We start from the raw sequence: 18,128 nt of genomic DNA on the forward strand, positions 1-18,128 counted from the left end.
AACCCTCCCCCCCACCCCGTCACCCAAGTGAGAGACTCAGACCCCACCCCATCTGGGGCCCACCAGTCTGGGCTTCATAGGATAGGGTACCTCAAGGGTGGACCTTACCCAGTGGTTGTCTCTGACCTTTCCTCAGTCCCCAAACCCACCAGCGGCTCCTTAGAAATTCTATGAGTTGGAACTGACTCGATGGCACTTCACAACAATCCCTCCTACATGCACCACTCAGCTTTCAAGACCCTCCTACTGTTTCCCAGATAACAGTGGGCCACGTTTGCCCTATGTATGGTGAATGCCAACATGTCTGAGCCAACCCATGCAGCCCTGCACAATTGGGGGCACCGCTTGCCCAAGACTCTCTGGATATCGTGAGACTCTGTGGCTCCCCTGTGCTTCCCAGCGGCCTTTGCTCCCAGGCAGAGGCCTCTGTGGAGGGTCCGGTGTTCCCATGGCAGCAATCTTAGTGCAAGCCCACTACCAGCTCTCCAAAGCAGCCTCAGAAGCCAGCCAGCCTGTTGACCAGGCATGTGTTGGTACCTGGAGTCCAGGCAGTGTGTCTCTAGTCTCTATCCAGGGTATCTCCCAAGCAGCTCTGGCCATGTCTGAGAAGACAACTGTATTTGGGACAGGGCACAGGGGTCCAAGCTGAAGCTGGGGGGCTTCTGAATGCCACAGCCCTCCTGGCAGCCACTAAGTAGATCAACCCAAGGATATCAAAAGGCCACATGACCCCGTGGGCATGTGGATAGGCACTTAACTGCCTTTGGGAGCTGCTTGCCACGGAGGATCACTGCCACCACCAGTTGGCCCTGTGGGTGAGGACCTGGGGACCAAGAAGGGGCCCTGGGCAGCAGGGGATGGAGGGAAAGTTTGCCCAAGGCCCACTCAGGACTATGATCTAGCTGAGTCCCTCTGCCCTTGTTGGGCACTGCCCCCTTAATCCTGGTACCACATAACCTCCTGCTCATCCCTTTGGGCACCACACCACACACACACACATGCACAAGGGAGATCCAAGGCAGTCTCTGTGGAGGGGGCATGCAAGCCTTGTCTGATGGCCCAGCTGAGGAGGGGGACCGACTGATGCCTGGGGTGGGGCAGTAACAGGGCTCAGATGTGTGCCCGGAGCAGCCACTGGGGGTGCTGGCAGGAGTGCCTGCCTATTGTTGAGGCAGCCTGGGAGACATCTGGGCGGGGGTGTTGAGTGGGTTGTGCAGGCTGAGCTCCGGAGGGGCCTGGGCTAGAGGACATATTTGGGAGTCGTGAGTACTGGGTGGTATTTCCAGCCCAGGAAGAGATGAGCTCACCCTGAGGATGGCTAGAGAAGGGATGGAGTGGGGGGCCTCCTGCTGGGCAGCTGGGATGTCAGCCACCCCAGTGCCTGGGCTCAGCTCCCACCCACTCGCCACTCCCACCCCTGGCCCAGCCAGTTCCCAAGATCTGGACCTGAACAAGTTGGAGGTGGGAGGCAGTGTCTAGTCTCCGTTCCCTGCACCCAGAGACCTTAGAGGAAGCTAAGTGAAACATATGGAGCATCTAAATTTCCGCTGAATGATGCTGGTTGGCTCACCCATCCAAGGGTCCAAGTTGGTCACAGGGGCCACCTGTGGACGAAACCCATCACACCTCACAGACTTCCTGTGTCTCAGACCACCCCTCAAGGATGCAGGGGTAATCTGAACCTCAAGGATGTCTGAAAGAACAGGTTCTGAGGGTTGCTTCTGAGGTATGCCTGCAACCCCTGGGGCCCTGAGAAGGCAGTCAACACACACCTGCTCAGCACCTCGGTAGGGCTCTTGTCCTCAGACAGGAGCGCCTGCTCTGTCTTCTCTGGCTGCCCGGGGCTTCACAGAGTAATTGGAAGAATTACTTTTTAATCCTTAAAATCATTCTGAAATAATAGAAGGAGCTGACTCTTCCCTAGCTAAGGGTAGATTCGTGTCCAGTGAGACTGAAGCTGTGCATAAAACATGTTCAGAGGGAAGAAAGTGTTTGCTGAATGAGGTGGGCACCGGAGGCTAGTAACAGCAGCAGCTGGGGTGGAGGCCCCTGCTCACGGCCAGGGTCCCCAACTCCCTGAGCCCCAGGCCTCATGCAGCCCCTCTCAGCACATCCCCAGGAAAAGCACGCCAAAAGCACCACCTCTATTATGTGACAAAATGGAGGCTACATATTGGATGGAGGTGGTTGTACCAGTGGCACTCACTCTGACAACCCCAATGATGACTATGGTCTGCCGCAGAGGATTATGGGACCTGCTCCACCGCTCCAGCTTCCCGAACAGCTTCTGCCTTCTGACCTCTGCTCCTTTGTCACTCAGCCAGGTGGCGTGGATACAGTTGTGCACCCCGGGTTGCAACCCCTTGCTGCAGTGAAGGGCTAGCTTCAAGGACCCATGCAATTCAAATGCATTTGTTATTCTGGTGTCTGTCTTCCCGAGGCCTGTGTTTCTTGCTACTAGCCTTGGCTTGGATCCTGTCTTGCCTTTTTTCCTTCATGTGGATTTGATTAGCCCCAATTTCCCTCACCTGGCACTGCCTGGACCCACAGATGATAGCCTGGGAACCCAGCAGGGATTCCTTGGGTGTACAGACGCAGACCAGGAAGACAGACTTTTCCCATATGGCCAATATCTCCAGACGACCTTGCCCACCTGCAGTTCTCTCACCTGTTAATCATGCCTCTTCCCAGTGCCAGCTATCCGACTTAACTCCCACATCCCAACTTGGTCCTCCTGCCTGCCCCCTGGGGGGTAAAGGGACCTGTGACTGGGCAAAGAGGACATGGATATCCCTTTATACCTACTCCACATCTCACATCCTCACAGCCCTGTAAGGACATGCACTCGTTGTCCAGGCCACAGCTGGGATGACCTCAGAGGTCCCTGCATCCCTCTGGCTTTGCCTCATCACCCAGTCCTGCCCACTTGGCACTGTGACTCAAGGAGACGTGGGTTCAGCACTTCACCGGAAGGCAGGGCCAGGCTTAGGACTGTCCTCTGATGAGGTCACACCTGACCATGTCCCCACCCCATGGCAGGGCACTTATTGCTCATCTCCAGTGGGCTGCATTTACCTCCAGTCCCATTGTCACCATGTAACTTTCATTCAAATGTGACCAGTGGAGAGGGCCATCATTTCTGTGACAGCAGAATGCAATGTGTCCACAGGACACACTGCTGTCCAGTCAGAGGCGGAGAGCATGGTCTTGCTGTGAGGCCTTATCCATGGAGAGGGAGGCCTTCGAGAAGGTAGGAGGCCCAGAGGCCCCTGGGATTGGGGAAGGGGTTCCTCTTGCCCTCCCCCACCTGTGCCCCACACAACAACCTCGAGTCCTGGACTTCTCAGATCTCCTCCAGAGACTGGAGGCCGTCTGTGATGTCACCCGAACATTGCTCTGGCTCCTGCCAGTCTGTGTACTCCACCTCTCACAGGGTCACCCCCAGCATGCTCCCATGCCACTCTGTCCCCTGTCAGCTTGTCCAATTCCTAGTCACCCGTTCAGAGCCCTGGTGGCACAGTGGATTAAGCATTGAGCACCTAACCAAAATGTTGGTGGTTCAAATCAGCCACTCCATGGGAGAAAGATGAGGCAGTCTGCTCTGTAAAGATGTACAACCTGTGGGGCAGCTCTATTCTGCCCTGTAATGGCTACTATGCGTCAGAATCTACTCAATAGCAGTGGGCTTTGTTTTGGTCACCCCTCTAGTGGCCTCCACCCCATCCAGCCCCACATTCCCACTCATCCAAACAACATTTATGCCCCAGTACTGACCAGGCTAGGCTCCCCTACCCGCAGCTGCTCTGACCAGGCCCCTCTGTGCATGTTCAGCTCTGGCTGTGCATAGGATCTGCAGGTGTTAACGACTCTGTTTCTTATTATCTTCACAACCTGAAACTTCTCTTCCTCCACCTGGGCTTAGCCATTTCTCCCATGTCCAGCCTGAAGGCTTGTGCATGTGAGAATGCAGTGTGCTGCCACCTTAACTCTGTCCCCTGCCCTTCCTCCCAGCTTGGTTCCTCCTACCAGCTTAATCTGCCCCACCCCAACCCCCAGTGACACTAACTAGGAGGAAGACTCAGGCTGGTCCTGAGGGCACAGGGGCAGTAATTAATCACCTCCCTGTTGCTAGGGGAAGTGGAGGCTCTGCACACAGCTCATCTTTTCAGGTACCCCTCATGGGCAGTCCAGGCACCTTTACCACCTCTAGGCTGCAATGACAAAGATGCCTCCAAGTTGCAGAAGATCCTGTCAGGACACCCCACACTGCTGGATTGAAGCATCCTCTGGACTAGAAGGGGCCTGAGCTGACTCCTGACCAGCAGGTGGAGGACTTAACACCCCGTCTAGGTCCGCCTCCCCCATTACTGCTCCAAGCCCACAGGACTCCTCCAGGTCATTGTCCCAACTCTCTGTACTTCATTTTAACACTTGGCTTCTATGTGACCCCTCCTCCAGAAAGTCCTCCTTGATCCCCACACAGTGGCAGGTCATGGAGCTGACCATGGTGTCCCTAGACCCAGTTGTGGCCAGGGTGGGAGTCTGACCCAAGGAATAAGTCAACCCTTATTTAAAGGGACCTTCAGGGGCCTGGGGGAGACCTGCTGAGCATGAACTTGTGTTGGGGACAAGCTTTTCTTTGCCCACCCCTCCCCTGTGACTGGGTGTAGAGAAGGAGGTCCAATGAAGCCCCTCCACCAATGGTACCAGGCTATCCACTCAGCAGGCTTCCTAGTTCTCCAGCCCAAGTGTCACCAAGTAAGTCCTCAGTCAATTCACCATGTATTTATTAGGCACCTACTGTGTGTCTGGTAGAACCACTGGGCCTCCTTTCTGGGGGCTGGCAGGAACACTGAAATACTTTGGAGATCACCACCGCTGCACCCCCCCCCCAGGTCCCTTGAACAAGAGAGGGGCCTGGAACTCGGGCTGCGGCAGCCGCTGTAGGGGTTGGAGGACATACACAGATGTATAGTACGGAGGAGTGTCCTACAGTGGCTACACTGGACAGGCCTGGTATGATGCTGGGAGTGGCCATGGGAGGATTCCTCTGCTGAGCAGCCCAGAGCCAGCCCCAGGGCCAGGAGCCTGGCTGAGCGCCACCCTGCTCCCATGCCAGATGTGAGCCCCGCAGAGAGGGCTCATTAAAACCCTGCGGCCGACCTCCCGGCCGCCAACAAACACAGGAGCAGGAGGCATCCGATTTGTCTTCCCAAAGAGCTAGGTGGAGATTTATGGGCAAGACAGAAACATCCATCTGGGGTGGGTAGGGGCAGCCCCCTCCAAGTGAGGACAGGAGCCGAATTCACGATGCCCTCACAGGAAAGACCATGCAGGGGTACGGGCCTTGAAGAGAGGAGAAAATAAATGTGAACAATTAAGGAGTAAGTAAGACCCTGGCAGTGAAAAGCATGTAGAGGGAAGCCTGGAGGTCATAGGGACACTGGCCAAGTGACATTGAGGTGGGGGGAGCAGTCAAGCTGATACAGACTGCCTGATGCTGCAACAGTGAAAAACGATGAAGAGAAGGAGCAGAGGTGGGGGCAAGCAGAGGCTTCTGGGAGATGAGGCAGTCATTGGGTGAGGGGAGTACAGGGTATGGAGGCCTCTGCAGGCTTGGAACTCCTGAGGCCCTATAGGCCCACTTTGCAACCTCGATCCCCTACCTGAGGCCCTTTCCACGCCCTCAGAGTAGCAAGGAAGTTGCTGCCAGGAACGCCCCCTTGTAGGCCCTCTCCAAAGTCAAAGCCCTTCCCTAACTCTCCTTAAAGCGTACCTGCTCTCTGTCCTCACCATGGGCCTGGACTCCATCCATCAGCACAGAACAAATCAGCCCCTCTTTTTCCTCTCAGGAGGACTCACCTTGCCCCACTCACTGGTCAGATGCTGGACAGTGAGAGACTGTGACCTTTCTATTCCCAGGTCAGTGTTATCCAGGACACCGGCACTCCAGACCTGAAGAGAAGAGATCGTAAGGGACAATTTGGTCACTGCACATCTCCTGGTTTCTGCTGTGGGCCCAGGCAGTCTCCCCACTGGGGGTTTCTGTTTCCTCTTTTGGAGTCGGGGGTCTTCTCTGTGAGTGGATGCCTGACATGTAAAGTCTGCAGCTGCTTGGGGAGCACATATGAGAGGTGCTTCCCAGCTCCCAGCATTATAGAGTGAGTCACCCCATTACCGTTGGCCCTCAGAGCAATGGGTGCAGCTCCCAAGAGCAGCTCAGTGGTGCTGGCCCTCTCTAAGCCTGTGAGCCATGGGGACCCTCAGACCTCTGCCCCTCTGTGTCCCATAGCTACTCCCTCAGGGTCAAACTAAGGCTGAAGATGGTGCCAGCTGTGGGGTTTCCAGGGCCCAGAATTGTGACCACTGTACATGTATTTTTCAGGCTGTCCCTCTGTCCTGGCATCAGCCTCTCCCCTTCCCCATCCAGTGCCCAGAGCCCGGGAACCTGCATTCCAAGAAGCTCCCAAGCACTGTCTCCTGTGGCCCTTCCCCCCAGGGGACCCAGTCCCTTCCTTGTTACAAGGACAGTCATTCACGCCCCTGTGCCCCCAGGAGGGAAGGCTTTGTCCTAAACCAGCTCCCAGCACCCAAGTCAGCCCCCGCCCAAACTCCCACTGTTTCCCACCCCATTAAACTTCTTCTGTAAAAACCAATCCCAATTAACACAACCAAACCTAAACACCCAGGGCTACACCTCCAGAAATAGGATGTGTGAGGGGTGAGAAGTGCCTTCCAGAGCAGTACAGCAGTGTGAGGGGCACCTCTGGGACTGATGGACGACCCTGGCGTAGGGTTCAGGATGGGGTGGGAACAGGAAGGGAGAGAGTCAATGGGAATGTTGTCAGGACCTGGTGGCGCTATAGGTTAGGCATTGGGCCACTAACTGCAAGATTGGCTGGTCAAACATATCAGCCAATCCTCGGAAGAAACATAAGGCTTTCTACTTCTGTAAAGATTCACAGCCTCAGGAACCCTATAGAGCAGCTCTACTCTTTCCTATAGAGTTTCTAGGAGTTGAAATCAATTCGATGGCAGTGGGATTTTTGTTTGTTTGTTTGTTTGTGGGCAACTGAGGCCAACATTCCCCCGAGAGACAGGGAGCTCTGGGAATGGTAGGTCCAGGGTCAGCACACCCTGGTCAAGAGCACCCCAGCAGGGTCCACATACCTCCCACCTAGCTGGGTGGCATTCCCAACATGCACTGAGGGGCAGTGTACACCGGCCGCAAAACAAAAATCCAAACCCACTACCATTGAGTGATTCCGACTCAGCAGCCTTGTATAGGTTTCTTTACAGAAGCAGGAAAGCTCATCTTTCTCCTGAGAAGCGGCTGGTGAGATTGAACTGTCAACCTTGAGGTTAGAAGTCCAGTGCTTATCCTACAGTGCCATCAGGACTACTAAATTAGCAACAGGAACTTATTATTACACATGGTTTGGGTTTTCATCAAGCTGGAGATAGGTTGCAATACTGGAGTAGGGCTGAGTAATGCAGGATTTGACTTGAAAAATGGGTGAGAAGCAGAGTTACTAAGGAGGGCTCACGTTTGTGGCGGGTGGGTAGGGGGAAGGTCTGGTTCTGGCTCATAGCCCTACTAAGGCTTGAGGACACAATGTGTTGAAGCAGGCAGGCAGCCTGAGTTGGGGAGTGCACCCCAACACCCAGTCCCAGAATCTTTAGAAAGCAAAGCTATGGAAGCCAGGGCTAGGAGAACCCAGCCCAAGGTGTACTGCGGAATTTAGGGGTGCCCAGTGTAATCTCTGAGTTGAGCCCCACCCCACACCTCAGGGTGAATAGACTTTGATAACAAGGATGCATCAACAGAAACACCTAACCCCCTCTTGTCAGGCTGTCTGTCATCTTTTGTATTGGTCACACCTCATCAGAATATCTTCTGGTGCCCCTTTGAATTTGCATCCCAAGTACCCCCCTTGCTATGTTCCTGCTGGGTGGCATCTCCCCTTCCCCAGCCCAATGGGGAGAGGCTGGTACAGGGAGGAGTATTGCCTGGCCCCTCCCACACATGATCTTGCCTCTGGTGGGTCCCCATATTTCTCCTGCTGCCAATGGGAGCCACCTGCAGTGGCGTGGAGTGGGAACAGTCCTCAGAGTAAGGAGATCAGCTCACCCTCTCTCCTCTCAGGGGCCCCTAGCTTTCCATATGCAGGACCCAACCAGGGACTTAGACTGGCAGGATGGACCCCACAGGATATGGAGGTGAGCACCCCCAAAGGGGAGGGGCTGAGCTGGACTCCTGGATACAGGAGTTTGGAGGTGTCTTCATGGATTAGCCCATGACCGAGTGGCTAGGGCAGGGGAGTGAGGATGGCCCTGGCCCCGTGCAAGGGACAACGTGGAATTGGTGGGTCTCACCCTCATCCAGAATCACAGTCCAGGAGGACACGAGCTCCTTTGTGGACACCTTCAGTGCATCCAGAGGAACCCAGGAGGGTGGCAGAGGGAGGGGGTTTCTGCTACCCCTCCTCCTCCCAACATCCCCCATTACAGTGTGTGACTCTCTCCTTGGCCCCTGTGTGCCATCCACACCAGGCTGCAGGGCATTCTGAGAATAAGGAGAGCACCCTCAAGACCTGGACTCAGGGCACGGTCCAGGCTGGACATGGGCCAGCTTCTCAGGAAAGTCCTAGTCACAGTTCTGCTGTTGGAGCGGCACCCACCTTGCTAACCAGGCAGAAGAGCCCATGGCTACGTGGGTCCTGGAATGCTCATCATGAGACCCAGAGAGGCTCACCAGGCCAATGAGATACGTTCCCAGCAGCCTGCCGATGGATGAGCACTCCCAGGAAGGGGACCTAACCCCCTGGTCCCACCCAGGCAGGGCAGCTCTGATGGGTTTCCAACCCCCACCTCAGTTTCCAGACTCAGAATTCCACCAGGGTCCTAATGACCTTGAGCTGGTAAAGGAGGAGATCCACCATGACACCCAGCTCTGAAAAAGGTAGCCACCTCATCCAGGTCCCCAGGTGGAGACCTGTGAGGGCTCCAGGTGGGCTTTGCTTCTTCCTTTTCACCCTCATTTGCTCAACTGGCTATCCTATGACGCTAAAAAGAAGATGCATGAATCTGGGTTTGGGGCTTATGACTCAAGGGTCTCTGACCAGGGTCGAAGGAGCCATGGCCAGCTCTGCACAGTCTGACACGGAGTCCCTGTGGACGTGGACAGACCCCTGCCCTTCCCCTACCTCCTCCAGCATTGCTGTTGGCCTGACCTCAGGAACACTGTGTCCCTCTGCTCTTGGGGAACCCCTGGGTGGGCTCTGGGGAGCCAGTCTGGTGGCCTGTGCTCCAGCAGGGGCACTCATCAGCCTACACACTGAGGTGGGACCCAGCTTGGCACCCTGTGGATTCCTGAGGAGAAAGCATGGTGAGGTGTGGTCTGCTTCCCCTACCCCTCAGTGCCCTCAATTGGGCTTTTTCCTGACAGAGCTCCAGGGAGGAGCCTAATTATTGTTCTGTCTTCTTAGGCACAATCTTTGCTCACTGAAGCCTGGGGGGAACCAAGAGGCCAATGTAGCCAAAATAGCTTCAGCCCTGTGGGAGCTGGGATACCAGGAGCCAGGAGGGATGCAATGGAGTCCAACACACCGCTGGGTACCCCTGAGTGATCCCCGAGGCCACAACTGCTTTCTGGGGTCTGGTAGCTCCATCAAGACCCCAGAGGGCCTATCCACAACTTAGGGCACATATACTCAGGTACCGGCCTAGTTAAGATTGGTCTGTGGCTTCTTTCCAATCTGTGGCCTTGGGGGTCTCCATTTACCAAGCCCAACCTTCTTATGGCCTCCGCACATGGCCTCTCACTGCACAGGGGACCCAAGGATCTTTGTCCAGATGCCCAGGGTCCTGGTGCAGTTCCTTGTGCTGGGAGTTAGCTCCTGAATGTAAGCTCCTTCCAGGGGCACCAAGATGCAGGCATTTTCCTGACCAGCTGGTCCTGGGGAAGCCCCTCGTCCCTGCATTTACTGTTACCTTCAGATGTTCCCTGGTATTCAGTGCCAGGGATGCGAAGATGGGTGAGAGGGCCACCTGGTAGCCCATGAGGTAATGGGCACATTCTCAAGAATCTCTAGGAGAAAATGGGGTTTGGGTGAGGCAGGGCATCCTGAAGGTTCTCAGGGTGGGATCTGCACTGGCCCACAGCTCAGCTAATGCCTGGTCCTCCTCCCCTGGCACTGCTCATGGGGTCCCTGTGTTCAGAAATGGAAGGTGGGCAGGTGACCAGAGAAGGCTGTGTCCTGCTCCCAGGCCATCTTGCTTGGGCCTGCTCCCAGAGGCCCAGGGATGTGGCTGTGTGAGTTCACACTGCTCTTCATTGCTAGGCGTGTGTTGCTCAGGATTTACTCAGCATTAAAATTAGAAGCTGAGCTAAAACTCCAGCAAAGCCCAGCCCCAAAGGGCAATCGTTTCAGAAATGCTGTTGAGACAGTGGAACATGAGATGGGGCTGGCTTGGCAGGGGGCAAGGAGGGGGGTGGGGGTGGGGGACTCCAGCGATGTCAACGCCAGTCACATGGCAAGGCCAAGGGCTAGATGCTGCCAGGTCCTGGGCAAGGTGGCCAAGGACATGGTAAGGAGTTGAAGACCTGGGTTACAGTCATTAAGATTGTGCCCTGTGTCCCTCCAGTCCTTTTGTGCCCTCAGCGGGGCCTCAAGGCCCAAACTCCCAAGTGCTCACCCAAGTCAGTTGAGGAGCTGAGATTCGAATCCCTCCCCTCCCTGGCTCAACTCCACCACTACCTCCTGGGAAAGGCTCAGAGTTGTTCTGTAAAAATGAGGCAAGTCCTGGGTGGAGGGCAGGGGGTGATTGGAGAGAATGGCAGTTCCTGATGGTCCCCTCCCCAGGGGCTGGCTTTCCTCTTGTCCTTCCCTCCCAATGACGGCGTCTTCATCAAGGCCGCAGCGTTGGGCTCTGGGTCCACACCTATGGTGCTAGGCCTGCCTGGAGACACGTCGGGGACTCTGTGAGGGACTGCAAGCTTGTGGTGGCAGCTGCCACTCGGACCCCGGAGCCTGGCTTATACCACTGCCCTGAGGGCTGGTGCTGCTCCTGCCGAGGTGGATGGATCTGCTGCAGGTGGGGAGCCCTTAGCATCTCACCAGTGAGCATCAGTGGCTGTCCCCAGCCAGAGGCTGTGCTCAGTGGCCAGGCATGTGACTGGACAAGTGCTGTGTCTAGGTGGAGGCCAAGCAGCAATGGCCTTCTCCTCCAAGGTCTGCAGAGCAGGGCTGTCCCATGGGGCACAGTCCTCCGTCACAGTGGGCCTCGCCGCAGACCAGGGACACCAGGCCAGTGGGATCCCAGCAGGTCTGGCTGTCAAGCCTTCCTCCCACAGACAGTGCCAGCTGCCCTTCCCTCAGCATGGTCACCTGGGACAGACCAGCTCCCTGTGTCCTCTGTGCTGAGTGCTGAGATTTCCCCTCACCTAGACCTGAAGGAGGGAAATTGGAGGACCATCAGGCCTGGCATGTAGGGTCAGCCCTGCTCCCATCTCCATCTCTCTGCGCTGCATACGTCATGATTCCGTTGTCCCAACCCATCAACTGTGCCTTGTGAACTCCCTGGTGTACTTCTGTCATTTCCTCTTCCCTGTAGGTATTTTCAAGGCATCCTGGTGGTTCAACAGTTAATGCACTTGACTGCTAACCTCAAGGTTGGCAGTTCAAATCCAGTAGATGCCCCTCAGGAGAAGGATGTGGTATTCTGCTTTTGTAAAGATTTACCATTTTGAAAACCCTAAGAAGAAACCAGAAGGCAGGAAGAGATAGGAAAGAAAGGTGAATGAAAATGGGAAATGCAGGCAGAAAGTGGGAAAAGTGCTTTTACATTGTGGGGATCACAATCAATGTCACAAAACAAAATGTGTATGAATCATTGAATGGATGGAGAACCAGTTTGCTCTGTAAGCTTTTGCTCAAATTGCAATAATCAACTTGAGTTGGAACCAACTTGATGGTAACAGGTTATGGGTACAATAGATCTCTCTTCAACTAGAGCAGTAGAGAAAGAAGCGGAGTCAGAAATTAGAGGAGGAAATGGATTTCATATTGGATTACCTCCATGAACAACTATTTCCTTTGCCATGAGACCAGAAGAACTAGATGGGCCTAGCTACCATTACTGATCATTTGTATCAGAGTCTTTAGAAAAAAAACATGATCAAAAGGAGGAAAATGAAGAACAAACTTTCACAGTCTCAATGGAATACAGACTTTCTGGAGGGATGGCTGGATGAAGCCCTGAAATAATCTTCAAACTTTAAACTAAAAAGTTCCCCTGAAGTCTTCTTAAAACAGAATAATAGTTTTGCTTAACTAGTAAAAAACAGCTGCCTTTAGCATTCTGCTTTTTAAAAGAATTATCTGTGTGAGATCAAATGGTCAAGAGCAACTCAAAAGGATAGTTAAGAAGCTTAGCAGGCTGTGGTGGTAGAACAGTTTGGAGAAAGATGACAAGAATGGTTGCACAACGTAAAGAATATAATCACTGTCATGGAACTGTATGTGTAGGGATTGTTGAAATGGTGTGTATTTTCACCAAAACATTTTAAAAGGCCTTTTAAAACTTAGCCTCAGTCAGACCCTTCTGGTTTCATTTTGGCTGAAAGTTGGGTCACAAGCCTCAAGCAGCTGAGGGTCCACACTCAGTGTCACACCAAAAGAACCCTCTGCAAGATCTCGAAGTAGGGCTGAAAGTGCTGAGGGGGCCTGGGGACCTGAGAGGTAGCAGCTGGGTCCTCATCCCCAAACCAGATCATCCTGCTCCCAGGAACCCTCTGGCCACACAACACAGGTCCACTGGCTTCCACCCAGTGCCCTCCAGCAAGCCTTTGTGGGATCCCAGTCCCAGCCAGAATTGTCCCATCTGTAACATAGGCTGCTCTGCTCAATCCTAAGCAGGCCCACTACCCACCTTGACCCCCCTGAAGATCCTGGGCCTCTGAAAGTGGAGGTGACAAGAAAGCTGCCCTGGAGAGCCACTCCCATCCCTGGGACCCACACCCTGACCCTAAGCCAGGCCAAGGTGGGTGTGGGGGAGTCAAGCTGAGGATGGATTTATAGAGGTGGTCTCAGGGTGTGAGTGTAACCTCTGGGCCTTTGCAGAGGCTGACTTCTCCCTTCCCATCCCTGTTCCTGCCCCCTGCAGCCCCTCACCCTCTGTTCCAAGACCAGACCAGGGATACAAGCTGAAACAAGAGTCTCTGTTCCATGGTGGTCATTTTCCAAAGTCAGCAAATACTTGTGTGTGTGTGTGTGTGTGTGTGTGTGTGTGTGTGTGTGTGTAGCCCGGGGACAGTGTACAGCCTACAAGTACAGACCTGGAGAGAAGGTAGGCAACCTCAAGATGCTAGAACACATCCCTGGTGTCCCCCACATCCCAACAGCCAGCCTCTGCCCCACAACATAAATCCCCTTCCCCCTCAACCCTTTGCACTCAGATCTTTCTATTTAGGGAGCTCCTTTCACCCTCCCTCTCCCTCCCCCATCATCTTTCCACCTTCCCTCCCTCCTTCCTTCATGTCTTCCCCTTTCTTCCTCCATCCCTCCCACCTTCCTCCCTCTCCTCTACCCCCTTCATTCTTCCTCTCCTCCCTCCCTCTCCCCTTTTTCCCCCTCCATCTTTCCTCTTTCTTCCTCCTTTCTTCTTCTGCACCCCCCTTGTTCCTCCTCCTCCCTCCCCCTCCCCCTCCTCCTTTTTTCCTCCCTCCTTCTTCTGTGCTCATAGGCCACCTTCTCAGCAGAATCTTCCTCACTTCTCCTCCCTGAGCCCTCATTTCCCCAGGTGTACCCTACATAGGTTCTTCAGGATGCTTTGTGTCTCTTACCACATACTCTTCTGGACAGTGCCCAGGGGACCCCTTGACAACCAGTGCACTGAGTGCCAGAGAAGGCTTTGGGCCTGCCCCCCCCACCCCCACCCCACCCCCACCCCCGGTGAAGCTCCTCACCCCTACAGCCCTTCCAGTTCCTCTCACTGGAAGCCAAGGGGCGGCTGGATCAGCAGAGCTTTCACCCCAGGGAGCAACTCCAGCATGCTGACTATAAACAGCTGTTAGTTTCTTGGAAAGCAAAATAAATTGTTGTAACAGCAGAGTAGTAATCCCTCCCTTCAGCAGCTGGGGGCCAGGAGGACCCAAAACTCACTAGCTGGTAATCTCTCAGGACCCCCACCTGGCAGCTACCAGGGCCCCAATCTACCTCAAACCTGTCCAGCCAGCATCCCTTTGACTCAAACTCTTCCTCCTGCCCAGGTCTGGGGTGGGGGTCCTGGAGACCCTCACAGCAGCTCTGAACCAGGACCTGAAGCTCTCTATCCCATCTTCTACCTCCCTCAAGTCCTTCTCCATTCTACCACTGTGCTGGGGGCTCTGTGGATATGATGTGTGTGGGGGGTGGGAGGAGCTGAGGGGGCGGAGTCCTGCAGAACCTGACCTCTGAGACCATGTTACACCCAGTCTTGGGTCCTGGATGTTCACAGTCCTGGGGATATAGACTCTGAGGGAGGCAGGAGCTCCTAGGCACCACACTGAGGTGGAAGTAGGAGCCTCTAAACCCCTTCCTCAGAGCCAAGGACTGGCAGTCACCCCCTAGCTGTGATAGGTGGGCCAGGTCCCACTTTGGAGGACCAATAACTGCTGCAGCAGCTCCTGGCTTCCCTGACTCCGGATCTCAGTCATCCAAACTCAGCAGGCCTTGAGTGAGAGTGTGCCTGAGAACATGTGCGCGCTCTTTGGTGTGGGCTCTGCCTGCTGGCTCGCTGCATACCTGCTCCATCTCCCATCTACCCTTATCCTCTAGCCTTGTCCCCATCCCCTGCTCACCCTGAGGCTCCACTTCCATCTATCATTCCTCTCTGCCCCCAATGCACTCCAACCCCCAGCTCTGTCTACCTTGTCCCCTGCCTGCCCCCCCCTCTGCCCCCTGCCTGCCCCCATCATTCCTTCCACCCCATCCCCATCCCTCCCAGCCTCTTCATTCCCCCTCTACTCCATCACTGCCCAGCCTGTCTTCTACTCATCTCTGTCCTCATCTGCCTCCACCACCCCCTCTACCCTACCTCTAGTCTCCCATCCCTATTCCTCATCTCCCCTTATCCACACATTCACCCATCCCTTTTGCTTCTATTCTCTGCCTGCCCATTTCTCCATCTGTCCCCCACACCGGAAGCCTTCTCTTGTCCCCAGTGTCAGTGGGAAGGATGAAGGATCAGCATGTAAACTTTCACTGGAGCCTGCTGTTCCATCCAGCTATGTGATTCCTGGAGGCAGATGACCCGTCTCCTGGCTGACCCCCACTGTTCTGTCTCCCGTGTGAGGTCACATCTGCACCTGATGCACAGACCACAGAGTTCAGCCACTGTTGTCCCTGTGGCTCCTGCTTGGGATGGGCAGAGAAGTCCTCTGACCTGAGGGAGTATCCCAGGAGGCTCTAGGATGAGGTGTGGAGACTCTATTTATCTCCCACACAGAAAAGCACAGCCAGGTCCCTCTGTCCACACTGCTTCCCAAACCTGGCCAGTATTGAGCCCCGGCTAAGACAGGAAATCATACCAGGTTAAGCAATGCTTCTAGTGAGTGAGGACAGCCCAACGGGTCAACCACCACACCCCACAGGCCAGCTCCCCACATGCCATTCTTTAGCACCCCCAGCCCCAGACCAGACTCTGGACATGAATACAAAACTCAGGTTCTTTTGGAGACCCCTTCAGTCTTAGGTAGCAGGGGCCCAAGCATGAATCCATGTCCCTTATCCACTCTCAGCATGGAGGAGGCCAGAACAGGAAGAACGCCAGCTAGAACTGATCCTTCCCTGAGATCCCTTCTCTCCTCCACTCACCCCAGGGGCTTGCAAAGCTTCAAAGTTGCTCCCCCATTGCTGCCCAAGGGCACAACTCATCTCCCCTTAGGGAGCCGTTGCCCTGGATACCACCTGCATCCCAGCCTGAAGCTGTCAGTACAGCACAGAGCTCCTCACATTCCAAACTGGGCAGGATATCTGATGGGATTATTGCCCTCTTACCCCCAGGAGACACACCAGCCCCAGTGACCTGGCCTGGACTCTCAGGGTGTTTGTGAATGAATTCCCCAACCCCCACCAGAGCAGAGGTGATGGCCAGAATGCTCTGACAGCCACTGTCCCTGGTCTTGCAAGTGGTGAGGTGAGCAAAGAACCCTGGGCCATGGGGCGCCGATGTGCCAGGCTGACTCACTGGTATGTCAGGCCCAGCAGTCCCCAGGACTGAATCATCTCCCTATGGACCTCCCTCTCTCTCCCCCCTCGGACTTCAGATCAGCCCCTAGCCAGCCTAGGAAACTCCCCTGGGGAAGAAAGGCCTGAAACCAGTGTTAGACAGGCACGGAGTGACCTCAGGCTCAATGATATCTGTCCCCACTGACCCCCTCCTCCTATTGTCCTAGCTGAATCCAAAAGCCCCCATGACCTACACACAGTAGGTGCTAACTAAGTAAACGCCTGTGGCTTGAATAAATATCTTGTGATGGGTTTCATGGTCACTCCCATTTATCACCAGGAGACACTGAAGCTCAGAGCCACCCAGTTCATGAGTACGGGACGCAAGTTCAAATCCCTTCTGCTCCCTGGCTGCTGACCTTGCTGCTTCTTAAGCATCACCCCCACAGGCCGGCCCCCTAGCCACCCACTCCCTGTCCTCAGTTGGGCTTATATCCTGGGCACCAGAGAACGCAGCATGGTGCCTGCACAGGCCTGTTTTCATTAGGAAGAGATGAATAATTAATGCCACAGCATTTTTGCAACTGTTTTGATTTTTATTTTAAACGTTTTTTTTCTATGTATAGAAACAGCACTTCCGCTAGGCACCAAATTTATTTTGTAATAAACACAGCAGTTATTTATTCAATCACTAGTGCTCCTTGGGGGTGGGTGGCACGGGGAGACAAGGACTTGCCAGGGCATGTGCCATCAGCTCTGTCTCGTTGCTGCCCAGCCACCTGTGTCTATGTGCAGGGACATCAGTCAATGGAGGAGGTCAGCCAGCCGAGCATCACCTCTCATCATTTGAGCTCACAACAGCCTGTGATGGGGTGATGTTACAGGGAAAGGTCCCAGCAGAGAATGGGGATCGAGTGGGTCTGGGTAGGGCAGCCTGTCCTGGAAAGGCAGGCTGAGCCTGCCTGGAGTTCGAGGTCACCTTCCAATAATACGTTCGCTGGAGGTGTGAGCCTGAAAAACGCATCTGCTCTGCAATTCTCTGGACCGAGAGTTGGTGCGCTGATGATTTCTTGGCTCTGGGAGTTGTCTCACAAATCCCATTACTTGGTGCCTTCTCAGAGATTAAGTGAAAACACTTATTTTTTAAATTACAAGTCAAGGAGAGTTTGGGCAGCAAAAGAAAAACACTACATTGATGCTGTAAATTCGTCACCTCAGGCCAAAGCTGTGAGACTGACCCACATCCTACCTGTGGTCCAGCCATAATGACTGACACTTGAGGACCTTGTCCACAGCCAGAGTCTGAAGAGGGGACGCTCACCCCTGCCCCCACCCATGCCTGTGTCCCCATGACTGTTTATCAATGCTTGGACACGATGCTAAACAAAAGAGTTAGGATGCAGACGCTCTTTTCTTGCAAAAAGTTGTCATTAATTTTTTTAAGTGCACAATATAGTCCTCAGCAAAACATGTGAAAAATGAGTTGTCTGTTCCTAATAAATATTTTTCTAGATTAAGTATTTGTAATGCTATCAATTATTTAGCTCCATATATGGAGAATGCATAATTTGTAATAAAATGCAGAAAGGGTTTTAATTTTTCCGCACAATATATGAAATTGAGGTTTTGACTAATACATGAATAAATTGACTCTAATCCCTTCCTGTCAGGGAGCACTGTATTGTTTTAGGTATAAATCTCTTATTTTATAGATGTTTTCAAAAAATTAATCTCTGATATTTAAGGATCGGTGTAAATCTCCCTAATGGGGCATTTTGGCGGGTTCCCATTTTTAAGAGTTGTCATTTCCACATGTCCCCCTGAATCATCAGCCACACACACCAAAATCTCACCAGGGCTTCATAAACACTCGCAAATGTTCATAATTTATAAATTAGGTGCTGTACCGAGAAGGCG

Source organism: Chrysochloris asiatica, unplaced genomic scaffold (assembly GCF_000296735.1).
Source record: "Chrysochloris asiatica unplaced genomic scaffold, ChrAsi1.0 scaffold00340, whole genome shotgun sequence".
In the NCBI taxonomy this organism is placed as follows: domain Eukaryota; kingdom Metazoa; phylum Chordata; class Mammalia; order Afrosoricida; family Chrysochloridae; genus Chrysochloris; species Chrysochloris asiatica.